Consider the following 13695-nt stretch of genomic DNA (forward strand, 5'->3'; position numbering starts at 1 on the left):
AAATTTGAGGAGGTGCGGCAATAAAGGGCGCTGTTGTAGCTTCCGTGTTGATTTGAAGAAGAAAAAAAGTTGGCGCGCATGATTAAAATCGACGCGCGCTGACCAGAGACCGAGTATTTTTTTTTGGCCTAAACGAGCATTCTGACTTAACAGGACTGGTTAAATGCATTTTTGAAAGTTGTAACACTGGCGTTTGCAATATCTGTCAATCTTTTCAAGCCTCTGGTGAAAAATTGAAGAAAAAGCCTCCTTCACGAATTATTAATTGATAAATATCACCCTTTTTGCCGGCTTCCATTGGTCAATACCGAGACCCACGCCAAAACACGCCGAGTGACGGTTATGAATTTGCTAATCTACCATACGTTATTATGTAGCTTGGCCGGAATCGGTCAACCGTAGCGCCTACGGCGCTTGTGCTGAACAATGCACGTGAATTGGGTCGGCAGAAAATCCTCGTCGAAATTTTCCTAAGAGATGGTTCAAGGTGTAGCACTAGCGTTTGCAACAACAAATTAAGCTGAAATTTGGAATATACATGTACTTTGGTGATAAAAGTGTTCAACTACTCGTGAAATAACAATTTGGAAAATTCATAGAAATTGATATAAATACATAGATTTGGGGAAGTTTTCGAACGATTTCTTACAGACTTGAAGGTCAGCTACACCAGTAACCAGTATTGACGTTTTGGCATCGATGACGGCGATTTTTTTTCACTGACCTGAAGTTTAGAATGTTGTCTTCCGTTATAATTTAACATTTCAATCATACTGAGCATATTTCCAGAGAAACACAACGTTCAAAGGGTTATTTTTGTGTGATGAATGAATTTTACTGCTCTGCTATAGCGTCTATACGTACGTAATCGGATTAGCTTTGCTTAACAATGACTGCACAAGGCCATGCAACGTGCTACCAAAATTGGACAGAGCACTCTGATTGGCTAAGAATCAGAAGGATATGAATATTTTTATTACACATGACATTTACACGTCTCGGGGCACGTGCGCGAGCGTGTACACGTGACTTGCGTGGTGAATGCCTCACCATGCAACACGTATAGCGAATCGATTGCTCGAGGCTTCGAAAGCTAATTCCTTGGTCGTTTGGAAAACAAGATTTTGACATTTCATTTTATATTTACCACTGAGTGTAATATTTTAACGAAATTCGTTCGAAAACAGAGAGAGAGAAAAAAAGAAGAAGCGCTCATTGATCAATCATGCATGCGAACTATATCTCACTCTCAGAATGCTTCCCAAACGCCGTGTGGTTGCGAAGGCTAATTGTAAAGGTTACGTAACACTTTATTTTGAATAAAACAACATGCACACGTACATGTTTACGTTGACGGGCGATATCTTTGAAAATTTATTTCTCCCGTTTGGGAGACCGAATCTTCTTGCAACTTTCAGGGATTGTTTCCCTTATAATGATCCAACTATATATGTGCTAAAATATCGCTTAGATATGTTATTACTTTTCGTTGAAATTGGAAAAATAGGCCTGGTTACGTGCATTTTTAAAAGTTGTAAAACTGGTGTTTGCAACATCTATAGATTTTTTCAAACCTCACGAATATTAATAAGGTTCCTATCAATTATGGTTTGCAGTGAAAATTTGCAGAATAGCCTCCTTCACGAGTTAATTATTAATAAATATCACCCTTTTGCCAGCATCAATTGGTCGATACCGAGACCCACACGAAGTCACGCCGAGTGACGCTAATGAATATGCTAATAATCGCTTCGTCATTGTTGCCCCAAAATCGGCCAAGCATGCAAGCTAACCTAAAAAACCATGCACGTGAGTTTGGTCGGAAAACAACCCTCGACAAAATTTTGCTTGGAGATAGTTCAAGGTAGTTCAACAAATCAAGCTGAAATTCGGAATATGCTAAAATGCTACTCGTGAAATAAGAACTTGAGGAGATTTCCAGACACTGAGATAAATACATAGATTTGGGGACATTTCTTCCCGACTTTAAGGTCAGCTTCACCATATTGACGTTTCGGTATCCATGACGGCGATTTTTTTTCACTGACATGAAATTTAGAATTTCTTCTTCCGTTATAATTTAACATTTTAATCATTTCGCTGGGTGCATAAGTGAGTAACCATCCGAATTCATATTAGTCGTTAGACATGTCGAGATTGGGAATTAATGTAAACACGATACACAGCAGGCCCCGTGCTAGTAAATATGGGGGCCCCGGCGGACTAAACACGACTGCCTAACGACCCGTCCTCAAGTCTAGGCCAATAGATGCTATTATAACACCTCATCACCCCCAGATTCTGTTTCGCGAGAACAAGAGATTCGCGTTTGCCTAGTCACTGAAGCGGAGGTGGCAACCGTCATTTCGAAACTTCCCGATGGGAAAGCTCCAGGCCATGACGGATTAAGCTCATTTGTTATCAAAGAAGCAAGGCACGCGTGACAGTATGAAAATAGCATAGTATTTATATATAAAAATGGTAGTAAATATAGTTTTGTAACTATATAGACCAATATCAATATTACCTAGTAAATATAGTATTTGTAACTATGTAGACCAACATCAATATTACCTGTGTTGTCTAAAAAAAATTTTTAATTGTCTAGAAACGACTGATGGAATTTATTGAAAAAAATACAGTATATGTTAACAGATTCACAGTATGGTTTCATTGCTAAACGCTCAACTAAGCTGGCTTTTACAAGTGTTATCAACACGATCACTGAAGCTAAATTGATAATAAAGAATTTTCAATGGGAATTTTCTTGGACCTTTCCAAGGCTTTTGATACGTAAACCACGACATTCTCATCAGAAAACTGGAACATACTGGTGCCCGAGGCATTGCCTTGAACTGGTTTAGGAGTTATTTGAAAGACAGACAACAGTATGTCGTATTTTATTCCTCAACATCACAACATAAAACAACATATGGTTAAATTGTGGGTGTCAAATTATGAGGACTCATGGGCCGGCGCAGCCCACTTCGGTCAACACACGTACACTTTTTAAGCCCTAAAAGCTACCCGCGGCCCGATGTACACATACAGTAGCATAACCTTGAAATCCATGTTACAGAAACAAAAGTTTATACGGAGATCAGTCTAAACCCTCACCCAACAGGAGTGCAGATTTGGTGCACATTATGGTTTAAGTTTAGTGCAGGTGTTTTCTAAAAGCTTGTCTGCACCAAATCGACACCTTAAGTTGTACATGGTGTAGTTTCGGTGCACCCTGTAAAATTTCAACCAGAGAACTATACATGGGGTTGCAGATTTGCTGCACGGGCAACATTTTAGCAGCATGTACTAAATCCTTACACCAAAACTGCACCAATTTCGGTGATGGGATCCGCTATTGATGGTGCGATCAAATTATATAAGTTATCACCATATGGTTAACCATTGAAATTACCATTCACTTTACCATTGATTAAGACAATCGTTTACTAATGGTAACTACCATTGAACTGACCATAGATTTTTACCATTGATTTACCATTGATTACCATTGCAATGGTGCTTTGGAACACTACCATTGGAATACCAGTGAGTTTACCATTTGAACCGCTGATAACACCATTTGATTCACTGAATGGTATACCATTGATTAAACCACTGGTTCCACTCAGATCAACGGTATGCATAGGTATAGATAAAATTCAAATCAATGGTATTTCACTGATAACACCATGCAATGGTTTCAATGGTATACCACTAATTGATAACACAAATGGTGCCACCCTACTGTTGGTATACAACAGATCATACCATCGGTTCAATTGAATGGTATACCATGGATAATACCACTGGTTGCAATCAACGGTTAACCATGGATTATACGTTCAGACGCATGTGTTGATTGCCTCCTATAACACCATACATCAATAAAAATAAACATTTGAGTCACATGTATTTGAGGTGATGTACAGGTAAATGCTACTTTATTCATCTTCTGTGAAAAAATTAAACACTGGATGATCAATTCTTTTAGAATGTTGAATTTGATATCAACATATATCCTTTGACTAGAAAAACCAAAAAAAATCATAAACACATTGGCTTCATTGTTGTATCTGTCCCGAAAACATTTTAAAAATTAAAAATGAAAAGGTCAGTTTAGAATTGTATTTGATGTATACCCTTTCACCAGAATTTCAGCTCATTGACGGTGCCAGCAGTATTGGCGCGTTTTTATACATAAAATGGGGATAAGATTACGTCTCCGATGTATGCATCATTTTAGTGGTCGTTTATGTTCATGGACACAGTTATAATAATGTTTATGGAGCCTGCCAGATGAGATAATTTAGAGCATAACAAAATCAAGGAATACAATACAAAGTCATATTACAGGAAAACATGCAAAATGTATTATTGCTTAAAGAGGATTAACTATGTTTAGAAAAGAAATTGCAGTAGTTCTTCAAGCAAATTTAAAGCATATACATAAAACACAAGTTATCATTATACATGTGATGTTATTTTTAACAACAAAAACAGGAAAACAAATAAGTGATTACTCAAAGGGCTGTCAAATGAAAGAACATGTGGGATGTATGTTTATGAAAATCATTAATTAACTTCCAGTACAGTTGACCAAAGGCTGATACAACATGCCTAGCGTAGCTAGTGTTCTTCCAAAGAAACCTGTATAAATGGAGACAGAGAAGTAGATAAAATAATGTTGCTTATTTTTGTAGTCAATTAACGCAAATCATTTCTAAACATGAGCCACAATATAATAAGACCTGAAATGCGGGCTGTTAGTAGTTTGTATCCAAGTCAGAAATAAAACACTTAAGAACACTTGCACACAATCCAGCCTTTAATTGTATTAAACAGATGAATCTTAATGCATGATAGTAAAATGGTGCCATTAGCACAATCTTGCATACTGTTTAGAAGCAAACTACCCTTAGATCACCAATTTTAAATTAATTTCTCGAAGAGAATGAAAAAAAAATGTTACTTTTACAAATAAGATTTCAATCCATCGTGCATTCTTTAAGTGAGCGTGTAGAGAAATTTGGTGTACTAAACATGTTACATGCACAGGTAACAGAGAAGCTGTTGTTACCTTAATAATTCCCTGTAGGAGCTATAAAGGAGTTCTATACGACAGTGCCCTGATTCTTCCTCATTGAATGGCCCCAAACACAGTCTATCAGGAACAGAAAATATATATACAGGCTGTCATCGAACATGAACTACTCTACATTTTAAATGGTCATCAGACATGTCAGAGAATCAAGTACAATATTACATCTTAGGATATTCACATTGTCATGATTGTCTAGATTAATGTGAATAACCATAACAGCAGGCCTTACGGCACAGCAAGTAAAGAAACGAAATACTTGGCGAGTCAAAAGCACGAAACCCAAATATCAGACTATTGTTTTATTGAAGTTCTGCATGTTGAACTGTCAAAATCTAGGATATGAAATATCATAAGCTTTCTTTTAATTTAAAAATTATTCAAATCAACTAGGTACCTTTCAAGTTACGGAATTAAAAATACAACCATCGTTTTAAATTTCTGTCCATGGATCACACCAAAGAAATTTGCTTGAGAGCCAGCTTTTCTGTTGGCAGTTACTCTCTGGAGTCTCAAACCTCAAAGAGAAAAAGAAAACGATGTTTGTTATTCTGCATGCAGTCTCAACTTAATTTCAACATCAATTCAAAGACTTTTCCTTCCAAAGTCCATAACGCCATTTTTGGTCACTTTTTGGGAAAAAATTTGCTTGAAAGCTAGCTTTTCTGCTGGCAGTTAATCTCTGGAGTCTTAAAACTCGAGACATTTGGCACCAGTATTCCAAATGGCTATATTGCATTTTGGAAAGTAAGTCTTTGACTTCAACACCTACACATACGACACAAAGGGGCCCCACGATACAATAAAACACTCAGAAAAAAAGCACATGAAATTAAACATGGAACAAACTCAACTCGGACACCGCCAACAGCACCCTCAGTAGAGAACATGCCGTCCCAGCCGTCGTCAATACCTGCAACAAGGGAGGGGGGAGGAAGAAAAACTGCAAAGAGAAAAAGAAAACGGTGTTAGTCTACATACAGTCTCAACTTCATTTCAACATCAATTCAAAGACTTTTCCTTCCAAAGGCCATAACGCCATTTTTCCTCACTTTTTGGGAAGAATTTTGCTTGAGAGCCAGCTTTTCTACTGGCAGTTAATCTCTGGAGTCTTAAAACTCGAGACATTTGGCACCAGTAATCCAAATGGCTATATTGCATTTTGGAAAGTAAGTCTTTGACTTCAACACCTACACATACAAAACACAGGGGCCACACGATACAATAAAACACTAAGAAAAAAAAAACACATGAAATTAAACATGGAACGAACTCAACTCGGTAACCGCCAACGGCACCCTCAGTAGAGAACATCCCGTCCCGGCCGTCGTCAGTACCTGCAACAAGAGAAAGGGAAGAAAAAAAACTGCAAAGAGAAAAAGAAAACGGTGTTTGTTAGTCTACATCCATTCTCAACTTAATTTCAACATCAATTCAAAGACTTTTCCTTCCAAAGGCCATAACGCCATTTTTCCTCACTTTTTGGGAAGAATTTTGCTTGAGAGCCAGCTTTTCTACTGGCAGTTAATCTCTGGAGTCTTAAAACTCGAGACATTTGGCACCAGTAATCCAAATGGCTATATTGCATTTTGGAAAGTAAGTCTTTGACTTCAACACCTACACATACAAAACACAGGGGCCCCACGATACAATAAAACACTAAGAAAAAAAAACACATGAAATTAAACATGGAACGAACTCAACTCGGAAACCGCCAACAGCACCCTCAGTAGAGAACATCCCGTCCCGGCAGTCGTCAGTACCTGCAACAAGAGAAAGGGAAGAAAAAAACTGCAAAGAGAAAAAGAAAACGGTGTTTGTTAGTCTACATCCATTCTCAACTTAATTTCAACATCAATTCAAAGACTTTTCCTTCCAAAGGCCATAACGCCATTTTCCCTCACTTTTTGGGAAGAATTTTGCTTGAGAGCCAGCTTTTCTACTGGCAGTTAATCTCTGGAGTCTTAAAACTCGAGACATTTGGCACCAGTAATCCAATGGCTATATTGCATTTTGGAAAGTAAGTCTTTGACTTCAACACCTACACATACCAAACACAGGGGCCCCATGATACAATAAAACACTCAGAAAAAAAAACACATGAAATTAAACATGGAACGAACTCAAATCGGAAACCGCCAACAGCACCCTCAGTAGAGAACATCCCGTCCCAGCCGTCGTCAGTACCTGCAACAAGAGAAAGGGAAGAAAAAAAACTGCAAAGAGAAAAAGAAAGCGGTGTTTGTTAGTCTACATCCATTCTCAACTTAATTTCAACATCAATTCAAAGACTTTTTCTTCCAAAGGCCATAACGCCATTTTTCCTCACTTTTTGGGAAGAATTTTGCTTGAGAGCCAGCTTTTCTACTGGCAGTTAATCTCTGGAGTCTTAAAACTCGAGACATTTGGCACCAGTAATCCAAATGGCTATATTGCATTTTGGAAAGTAAGTCTTTGACTTCAACACCTACACATACAATGTACAAAACACAGGGGCCCCACGATACAATAAAACACTAAGAAAAAAAAACACATGAAATTAAACATGGAACGAACTCGACTGGAAACCGCCAACAACACCCTCAGTAGAAGAACATCCCGTCCCGGCCGTCGTCAGTACCTGCAACAAGAGAAGGGAAAAAAAACTGCAAAGAGAAAAAGAAAACGGTGTTTGTTAGTCTACATCCATTCTCAACTTATTTTCAACATCAATTCAAAGACTTTTCCTTCCAAAGGCCATAACGCCATTTTTCCTCACTTTTTGGGAAGAATTTTGCTTGAGAGCCAGCTTTTCTACTGGCAGTTAATCTCTGGAGTCTTAAAACTCGAGACATTTGGCACCAGTAACCCAAATGGCTATATTGCATTTTGGAAAGTAAGTCTTTGACTTAACACCTACACATACGACACACAGGGGCCCCACGATACAATAAAACACTAAGAAAAAAAAACACATGAAATTAAACATGGAACGAACTCAACTCGGAAACCGCCAACAGCACCCTCAGTAGAGAACATCCCGTCCCGGCCGTCGTCAGTACCTGCAACAAGAGAAAGGGAAGAAAAAAAACTGCAAAGAGAAAAAGAAAACGGTGTTTGTTAGTCTACATCCATTCTCAACTTATTTCAACATCAATTCAAAGACTTTTCCTTCCAAAGGCCATAACGCCATTTTTCCTCACTTTTTGGGAAGAATTTTGCTTGAGAGCCAGCTTTTCTACTGGCAGTTAATCTCTGGAGTCTTAAAACTCGAGACATTTGGCACCAGTAACCCAAATGGCTATATTGCATTTTGGAAAGTAAGTCTTTGACTTCAACACCTACACATACGACACACAGGGGCCCCACGATACAATAAAACACTAAGAAAAAAAAACACATGAAATTAAACATGGAACGAACTCAACTCGGAAACCGCCAACAGCACCCTCAGTAGAGAACATCCCGTCCCGGCCGTCGTCAATACCTGCAACAAGGGAGGGGGGAGGAAGAAAAACTGCAAAGAGAAAAAGAAAACGGTGTTAGTCTACATACAGTCTCAACTTCATTTCAACATCAATTCAAAGACTTTTCCTTCCAAAGGCCATAACGCCATTTTTCCTCACTTTTTGGGAAGAATTTTGCTTGAGAGCCAGCTTTTCTACTGGCAGTTAATCTCTGGAGTCTTAAAACTCGAGACATTTGGCACCAGTAATCCAAATGGCTATATTGCATTTTGGAAAGTAAGTCTTTGACTTCAACACCTACACATACAAAACACAGGGGCCCCACGATACAATAAAACACTCAGAAAAAAAGCACATGAAATTAAACATGGAACGAACTCAACTCGGACACCGCCAACAGCACCCTCAGTAGAGAACATCCCGTCCCGGCCGTCGTCAGTACCTGCAACAAGAGAAAGGGAAGAAAAAAAACTGCAAAGAGAAAAAGAAAACGGTGTTAGTCTACATGCATTCTCAACTTAATTTCAACATCAATTCAAAGACTTTTCCTTCCAAAGGCCATAACGCCATTTTTCCTCACTTTTTGGGAAGAATTTTGCTTGAGAGCCAGCTTTTCTACTGGCAGTTAATCTCTGGAGTCTTAAAACTCGAGACATTTGGCACCAGTATTCCAAATGGCTATATTGCATTTTGGAAAGTAAGTCTTTGACTTCAACACCTACACATACATACAAAACACAGGGGCCCCACGATACAATAAAACACTAAGAAAAAAAAAACACATGAAATTAAACATGGAACGAACTCAACTCGGAAACCGCCAACAGCACCCTCAGTAGAGAACATCCCGTCCCGGCCGTCGTCAGTACCTGCAACAAGAGAAAGGGAAAAAAAACTGCAAAGAGAAAAAGAAAACGGTGTTTGTTAGTCTACATCCATTCTCAACTTAATTTCAACATCAATTCAAAGACTTTTCCTTCCAAAGGCCATAACGCCATTTTTCCTCACTTTTTGGGAAGAATTTTGCTTGAGAGCCAGCTTTTCTACTGGCAGTTAATCTCTGGAGTCTTAAAACTCGAGACATTTGGCACCAGTTCCAAATGGCTATATTGCATTTTGGAAAGTAAGTCTTTGACTTCAACACCTACACATACAAAACACAGGGGCCCCACGATACAATAAAACACTAAGAAAAAAAAACACATGAAATTAAACATGGAACGAACTCAACTCGGAAACCGCCAACAGCACCCTCAGTAGAGAACATCCCGTCCCGGCCGTCGTCAGTACCTGCAACAAGAGAAAGGGAAGAAAAAAAACTGCAAAGAGAAAAAGAAAACGGTGTTTGTTAGTCTACATCCATTCTCAACTTAATTTCAACATCAATTCAAAGACTTTTCCTTCCAAAGGCCATAACGCCATTTTTCCTCACTTTTTGGGAAGAATTTTGCTTGAGAGCCAGCTTTTCTACTGGCAGTTAATCTCTGGAGTCTTAAAACTCGAGACATTTGGCACCAGTATTCCAAATGGCTATATTGCATTTTGGAAAGTAAGTCTTTGACTTCAACACCTACACATACAAAACACAGGGGCCCCACGATACAATAAAACACTAAGAAAAAAAAAACACATGAAATTAAACATGGAACGAACTCAACTCGGAAACCGCCAACAGCACCCTCAGTAGAGAACATCCCGTCCCGGCCGTCGTCAGTACCTGCAACAAGAGAAAGGGAAGAAAAAAAACTGCAAAGAGAAAAAGAAAATGGTGTTTGTTAGTCTACATCCATTCTCAACTTAATTTCAACATCAATTCAAAGACTTTTCCTTCCAAAGGCCATAACGCCATTTTTCCTCACTTTTTGGGAAGAATTTTGCTTGAGAGCCAGCTTTTCTACTGGCAGTTAATCTCTGGAGTCTTAAAACTCGAGACATTTGGCACCAGTATTCCAAATGGCTATATTGCATTTTGGAAAGTAAGTCTTTGACTTCAACACCTACACATACAAAACACAGGGGCCCCACGATACAATAAAACACTCAGTAAAAAAGCACATGAAATTAAACATGGAACAAACTCAACTCGGAAACCGCCAACAGCACCCTCAGTAGAGAACATCCCGTCCCGGCCGTCGTCAGTACCTGCAACAAGAGAAGGGGAGGAAAAAAAACTGCAAAGAGAAAAAGAAAACGGGTGTTAGTCTACATCCATTCTCAACTTAATTTCAACATCAATTCAAAGACTTTTCCTTCCAAAGGCCATAACGCCATTTTTCCTCACTTTTTGGGAAGAATTTTGCTTGAGAGCCAGCTTTTCTACTGGCAGTTAATCTCTGGAGTCTTAAAACTCGAGACATTTGGCACCAGTATTCCAAATGGCTATATTGCATTTTGGAAAGTAAGTCTTTGACTTCAACACCTACACATACAAAACACAGGGGCCCCACGATACAATAAAACACTAAGGAAAAAAAAGCACATGAAATTAAACATGGAACGAACTCAACTCGGAAACCGCCAACAGCACCCTCAGTAGAGAACATCCCGTCCCGGCCGTCGTCAGTACCTGCAACAAGAGAAAGGGAAGAAAAAAAACTGCAAAGAGAAAAAGAAAACGGTGTTTGTTAGTCTACATCCATTCTCAACTTAATTTCAACATCAATTCAAAGACTTTTCCTTCCAAAGGCCATAACGCCATTTTTCCTCACTTTTTGGGAAGAATTTTGCTTGAGAGCCAGCTTTTCTACTGGCAGTTAATCTCTGGAGTCTTAAAACTCGAGACATTTGGCACCAGTATTCCAAATGGCTATATTGCATTTTGGAAAGTAAGTCTTTGACTTCAACACCTACACATACAAAACACAGGGGCCCCACGATACAATAAAACACTCAGAAAAAAAAAGCACATGAAATTAAACATGGAACGAACTCAACTCGGAAACCGCCAACAGCACCCTCAGTAGAGAACATCCCGTCCCGGCCGTCGTCAGTACCTGCAACAAGAGAAAGGGAAGAAAAAAAACTGCAAAGAGAAAAAGAAAACGGTGTTTGTTAGTCTACATCCATTCTCAACTTAATTTCAACATCAATTCAAAGACTTTTCCTTCCAAAGGCCATAACGCCATTTTTCCTCACTTTTTGGGAAGAATTTTGCTTGAGAGCCAGCTTTTCTACTGGCAGTTAATCTCTGGAGTCTTAAAACTCGAGACATTTGGCACCAGTATTCCAAATGGCTATATTGCATTTTGGAAAGTAAGTCTTTGACTTCAACACCTACACATACAAAACACAGGGGCCCCACGATACAATAAAACACTCAGAAAAAAAGCACATGAAATTAAACATGGAACGAACTCAACTCGGAAACCGCCAACAGCACCCTCAGTAGAGAACATCCCGTCCCGGCCGTCGTCAGTACCTGCAACAAGAGAAAGGGAAGAAAAAAAACTGCAAAGAGAAAAAGAAAACGGTGTTAGTCTACATCCATTCTCAACTTAATTTCAACATCAATTCAAAGACTTTTCCTTCCAAAGGCCATAACGCCATTTTTCCTCACTTTTTGGGAAGAATTTTGCTTGAGAGCCAGCTTTTCTACTGGCAGTTAATCTCTGGAGTCTTAAAACTCGAGACATTTGGCACCAGTATTCCAAATGGCTATATTGCATTTTGGAAAGTAAGTCTTTGACTTCAACACCTACACATACAAAACACAGGGGCCCCACGATACAATAAAACACTAAGGAAAAAAAACACATGAAATTAAACATGGAACGAACTCAACTCGGAAACCGCCAACAGCACCCTCAGTAGAGAACATCCCGTCCCGGCCGTCGTCAGTACCTGCAACAAGAGAAAGGGAAGAAAAAAAACTGCAAAGAGAAAAAGAAAACGGTGTTTGTTAGTCTACATCCATTCTCAACTTAATTTCAACATCAATTCAAAGACTTTTCCTTCCAAAGGCCATAACGCCATTTTTCCTCACTTTTTGGGAAGAATTTTGCTTGAGAGCCAGCTTTTCTACTGGCAGTTAATCTCTGGAGTCTTAAAACTCGGGACATTTGGCACCAGTATTCCAAATGGCTATATTGCATTTTGGAAAGTAAGTCTTTGACTTCAACACCTACACATACAAAACACAGGGGCCCCACGATACAATAAAACACTAAGGAAAAAAAAGCACATGAAATTAAACATGGAACGAACTCAACTCGGAAACCGCCAACAGCACCCTCAGTAGAGAACATCCCGTCCCGGCCGTCGTCAGTACCTGCAACAAGAGAAAGGGAAGAAAAAAAAACTGCAAAGAGAAAAAGAAAACGGTGTTTGTTAGTCTACATCCATTCTCAACTTAATTTCAACATCAATTCAAAGACTTTTCCTTCCAAAGGCCATAACGCCATTTTTCCTCACTTTTTGGGAAGAATTTTGCTTGAGAGCCAGCTTTTCTACTGGCAGTTAATCTCTGGAGTCTTAAAACTCGAGACATTTGGCACCAGTATTCCAAATGGCTATATTGCATTTTGGAAAGTAAGTCTTTGACTTCAACACCTACACATACAAAACACAGGGGCCCCACGATACAATAAAACACTAAGAAAAAAAAGCACATGAAATTAAACATGGAACGAACTCAACTCGGAAACCGCCAACAGCACCCTCAGTAGAGAACATCCCGTCCCGGCCGTCGTCAGTACCTGCAACAAGAGAAAGGGAAGAAAAAAAACTGCAAAGAGAAAAAGAAAACGGTGTTTGTTAGTCTACATCCATTCTCAACTTAATTTCAACATCAATTCAAAGACTTTTCCTTCCAAAGGCCATAACGCCATTTTTCCTCACTTTTTGGGAAGAATTTTGCTTGAGAGCCAGCTTTTCTACTGGCAGTTAATCTCTGGAGTCTTAAAACTCGAGACATTTGGCACCAGTATTCCAAATGGCTATATTGCATTTTGGAAAGTAAGTCTTTGACTTCAACACCTACACATACAAAACACAGGGGCCCCACGATACAATAAAACACTAAGGAAAAAAAGCACATGAAATTAAACATGGAACGAACTCAACTCGGAAACCGCCAACAGCACCCTCAGTAGAGAACATCCCGTCCCGGCCGTCGTCAGTACCTGCAACAAGAGAAAGGGAAGAAAAAAA

Source organism: Patiria miniata, unplaced genomic scaffold, assembly GCF_015706575.1.
Source record: "Patiria miniata isolate m_02_andy unplaced genomic scaffold, ASM1570657v1 HiC_scaffold_14, whole genome shotgun sequence".
Taxonomy (NCBI): domain Eukaryota; kingdom Metazoa; phylum Echinodermata; class Asteroidea; order Valvatida; family Asterinidae; genus Patiria; species Patiria miniata.